Below are 5,034 nucleotides of genomic sequence, written 5' to 3'. Positions count from 1 at the left end.
TGTTGCTACAGTTGTACAGGGCCTTGGTGAGGCCACACCTGGAGTATTGTGTACAGTTTTGGTCTCCTAACCTGAGGAAGGACATTCTTGCTATTGAGGGAGTGCAGCGAAGGTTCACCAGACTGATTACCGGGATGGTGGAACTGACCTATCAAGAAAGACTGGATCAACTGGGCTTGTATTCACTGGAGTTCAGAAGAATGAGAGGGGACCTCATAGAAACATTTAAAATTCTGACGGGGTTAGACAGGTTAGATGCAGGAAGAATGTTCCCAATGTTGGGGAAGTCCAGAACCAGGGGTCACAGTCTAAGGATAAGGGGTAAACCATTTAGGACCGAGATGAGGAGGAGTTTCTTCACCCAGAGAGTGGTGAACCTGTGGAATTCTCTACCACAGAAAGTTGTTGAGGCCAATTCACTAAATATATTCAAAAAGGAGTTAGATGAAGTCCTTACTACTAGGGGGATCAAGGGGTATGGTGAGAAAGCAGGAATGGGGTACTGAAGTTGCATGTTCAGCCATGAACTCATTGAATGGCGGTGCAGGCTAGAAGGGCCGAATGGCCTACTCCTGCACCTATTTTCTATGTTTCTATGTTTCTAAACCCCAAACATCCCCAAACCCCCAAACATCCCCACACATCTCCAAACATCCTCAAACCCCCAAACACTCCCAAACATCCCCAAACCTCCAAATATCGCCAAACCCCCAAACATCTCCAAACCCCCAAACATCCCGAAACACCCTAACATCTCCAAACCCCCAAAAATCCCCAAACATCCCCAAACAACTCCAAAACCCCAAACCCCCAAACATCCCCAAACCCCCAAACATCCCAAAATCCCCAACCCCCCAAACATCCCCAAACCCCCAAACTTCCCCAAACACCCAAACATCTCCAAACCCCCAAACATCCCAAAACATCCCAAACCCCCCAACCCCCCAAACATCCCCAACCCCCCAAACATCTCCAAACCCCCAAACCCCCAAACATCCCCAACCCCCCAAACATCTCCAACCCCCCAAACATCTCCAACCCCCCAAACATCTCCAACCCCCCCAAACATCCCCAAACAACCTCAAACATCCACAAACATCCACAAACCCCCAAACATCCCGAAACCCCCAAACATCTCCAACCCCCCAAACATCCCCAAACAACCCCAAACATCCCCAAGCCCCCAAACACCTCCCCAAACCGCCAAACACCTCCCCAAACCACCAAACACCTCCCCAAACCGCCAAACTACTCCCCCCAGCCCCCAAAACCCCCTGGAGTAAGGAACCAGAATCTGACGGTACGGGAAGAGCTTGAGAACAACAACCACAACATGATTAAATTAGATGTCCGGCTGCAAGGACTGGAGAAGCTGGGGTTGTTTTTCCAGGAGCAGAGAAGGTCAAGGGGGAGATTGACCAAATTGGTATCAGTGATGTGGAGAGACTGGAGAAGCTGGGTTTGTTCTCCTTATATCCAAATACACCACATCTACTGGTTCCCCTTGATCCACCTTGCTCATTACATCTTGTTGTTGAGGTATTGAGAATTATGAAGGGTTTTGATAGCGGGAATAAGGAGAAAAGGTTCCCAATGGACGCACACAATCACATACCCGACCTACGCACTCACCCAACGAGCACCAGCACCTCCCCCAGAACAAGCGCCAGTCTACCTGTTTCGATAATGGACTGACGGGACCTTACTTGGAATCGGTGCCCCAGTGCATGGCGTAGATCTTGGCCAAGTGGCCCCTCAGGGTGCGACGTGTCCTCATCTGGATCCGGTTCACTGGGTCCAGGCTTCCCGTCAGCTGGAGGGGGGAATCAGTCAGAGAGATTCGCAGTGTGTCCGTAAACCCCCGCACCCCCAACCCTGTCCCCCGAACCCCCAACCCTGGCTCCCGCACCCCCAACCCTGACCCTGAACACCCACACACCCAACCCGAACCCCCACACCCCCAACCCTGACCCCTATACCCCCAACCGTGACCCCTAAAACCCCACATCCCCAACCATGACCCCTAAACCCCCTCATCCCCAACCATGACCCCTAAACCCCCTCATCCCCAACCGTGACCCCCGACCCCCACATCCTGAACCATGACCCCTGAACTCTCACATCCGGAACTGTGACCCCTGAATACCCACATTCTGAACCGTAACCCCAAACCCCCACATCCTGAACCGTGACCCCTAAATCCCCACACCTCCAACCGTGACCCCCGAACCCCACACCCCAACCGTGACACCCGAACCCCCGACCATGACCTCAAACTCCCATACCTCCGACCGTGACCCCCAAAGCCCCACATCACCAACCATGACCCGAACCCTCACACCCCAACCGTGACCCCCGAACCCCCACACCCCAACAGTGACCCCCGAACCCCCACACCACAAGCATGACCCCCAAACCCCGACCATGACCTCACCCCCCAAACCCCTGACCGCCAAACCCCACAACCCAACCGTGACCCCCGAACCTCCACAACCCCAGACGTGACCCCCGAACCTCCACACCCCAACTGTGACCCCCTAACACCCACACCCCAACAATGGCCCCTGAACCCCCACATCCCCAAGAGACCCCTGAACCCCCACATCCTGAACCGTGACCCCCGAACCCCCAACAGCGACCTCCGAACCCCCACACCCTTAACTGTGACCCTCAAACCCCCACACCCCCAACCGTGACCCATGAACCCCAACACTATAAACAGTGACCTCTGAACCCACACACCTAACTGTGGCCCCCAAACCCCCGACCATGACCCTTAAACCGCCACATCCCCAACCGTGACCCCCGAACCCCTACACTCCAACCGTGACCCCCGAACCCCCCACACACCAACCGTGACACCCGAACCCCCCACACCCCAACAGTGACCCCCGAACCCCCGCACCCCAACCGTGACACCCGAACCCCCCACACCCCAACCGTGACAGCCGAACCCCCCACACCCAACAGTGACCCCCGAACCCCCACACACCTAACAGTGACCCCCGAACTCCCACACCCCAACCGTGACCCCCGAACCCCCCACACCCAACAGTGACCCCTGAACCCCCGCACCCCAACCGTAACACCCGAACCCCCCACACACCCAACAGTGACCCCCGAACCCCCGCACCCCAACCGTGACACCCGAACCCCCCACACACCCAACAGTGACCCCCGAACTCCCACACCCCAACCGTGACAGCCGAACCCCCCACACTCAACAGTGACCCCTGAACCCCCCACGCCCCGACCGCGACCCCTGAACCCCCACACCCCGAACCGTGACGCTCACACCACCCACTGTACCTCCGACAGGCTGCTATCGCAAGTCGCCTTCTGGGCATCCTGGAACAGAAACATAAAAACCAGAACGTTAAGGTCACGATCACTGGCCCCAGCATCCCCGGCTTCCCCCCACCCCCACACCAGCCACAGTCCCAGGGTAACCCGGAGCTGGAACCCTGGCTGACTCTTCCTGCTCCTGACCAAACGGCAGTGAGGCCAATTGAAGACCTTCCCTCCCGGCCTTGGAATCAGGCTGACCCAACACTAGGCCCGGAATGGAGCCTAGGGCTTTCCTGCTGTGTGTGTGTGTGTGTGTGTGTCGGGGGGATTAAATGGGAGAGAGTGGGAAGGAGGAGGAAAGGGAGAGATAGAGATGGAGAGGGAGAATGGAAGAGAGGGGGGGTGGGAGAGAAAAGGGAGGGGTGGATGGGAGAGATGGGGAGGAGAGGGGAGGCGGGGAGGGGAGAGGGGAAGGGAAGGGGAGGGGGAATGGGAGAGGGGAGGGAGGGTAATGGGAGAGAGAGGGGAGGGGAATGGGAGAGAGAGGGGAGGGGAATGGGAGAGAGGAAGAGGGGGTTGGGAGAGAGGGGGGAGGGGATTGGGAGAGAGGGGGGAGGGGAATGGGAGAGAGGGGAAGGGGAATGGGCGAGAGGGGGAGTGGAATGGGAGAGAGGGGCGAGGGGAATTGGAAAGGGTGGAGGGGAATGGGAGAGGGGGAGGGGATGGGAGAGGGGGAGGGGGTGGGAGAGAGGGGTGAGGGGAATTGGAAAGGAGGGAGGGGAATGGGAGAGAGGGGGAGGGGGAAGGGGAGGGAGGGAGAGGGGGTTGGGAGAGAGCGGGAGGGGGAAGGGGAGGGAGGGAGAGGAGGTTGGGAGAGAGGGGGAGGGGGGAGAGAGAGAGGGGGAGGGGGTTGGGAGAGAGGGGGAGGGGGCAGAGGGGGAGGGGGAGAGAGAGGGGGAGGGGGGAGAGAGAGAGAGAGGGGGAGGGGAAGAGAGAGAGAGGGGGAGGGGAGAGAGAGAGGGGGAGGGGGGGAGAGGGAGAGGGGAGAGAGAGAGGGGGGAGAGAGAGGGGGAAGGGCAATGGGAGAGAGGGGGAGGGGAATGGAAGAGAGGGGGAGGAGAATGGGAGAGAGGAGGAGGGGAATGGGAGAGAGGGGGAGGGGAATGGAAGAGAGGGGGAGGAGAATGGGAGAGAGGAGGAGGGGAATGGGAGAGAGGGGGAGGGGAATGGGAGAGAGGGGGAAGGGCAATGGGAGAGAGGGGGAGGGGAATGGAAGAGAGGGGGAGGGGAATGGGAGAGAGGGGGAGGGGGGGAGAGAGAGGGGGAAGGGCAATGGGAGAGAGGGGGAGGGGAATGGGAGAGAGGGGGAGGGGAATGGGAGAGAGGGGGAGGGGAATGGGAGAGAGGGGGAGGGGGAGAGAGAGGGGGAGGGGAATGGGAGAGAGGGGGAGGGGGGAGAGAGAGGGGGAGGGGAATGGGAGAGAGGGGGAGGGGGGAGAGAGAGGGGGAGAGGGGAGAGAGAGGGGGAAGGGCAATGGGAGAGAGGGGGAGGGGAATGGGAGAGAGGGGGAGGGGAATGGGAGAGAGGGGGAGGGGGGAGAGAGAGGGGGAGGGGAATGGGAGAGAGGGGGAGGGGGGGAGAGAGAGGGGGAGAGGGGAGAGAGAGGGGGAAGGGCAATGGGAGAGAGGGGGAGGGGAATGGTGGAGAGGGTATGGGAGAGAGGAGACGATGGGGGGGAGAGAGAC

At 59.3% G+C, this 5,034-nt stretch overlaps 1 long non-coding RNA gene across 1 annotated transcript in view; it reads right to left on the bottom strand.

The window, feature by feature from the left end:
* Positions 1 to 1,748: 1,748 nt before the first annotated feature.
* Positions 1,749 to 5,034, bottom strand: part of LOC139242406 (uncharacterized) — a 3,343-nt gene continuing 57 nt past the window's right edge. Inside the window, exons 2-3 of the long non-coding RNA XR_011589172.1 lie at positions 3,310 to 3,348; positions 1,749 to 1,813 (exon numbers count right to left, since the gene is read on the bottom strand). This is a non-coding gene — a long non-coding RNA (uncharacterized lncRNA). The remainder of the gene's footprint in view (positions 1,814 to 3,309; positions 3,349 to 5,034) is intronic.

The sequence above is a fragment of the Pristiophorus japonicus genome, unplaced genomic scaffold (genome assembly GCF_044704955.1).
Source record: "Pristiophorus japonicus isolate sPriJap1 unplaced genomic scaffold, sPriJap1.hap1 HAP1_SCAFFOLD_1321, whole genome shotgun sequence".
NCBI classification, from domain to species: Eukaryota; Metazoa; Chordata; class Chondrichthyes; family Pristiophoridae; genus Pristiophorus; species Pristiophorus japonicus.
Note: the sequence above shows the minus strand (reverse complement) of the source record. Positions and strands in the feature narration are given on the sequence as shown.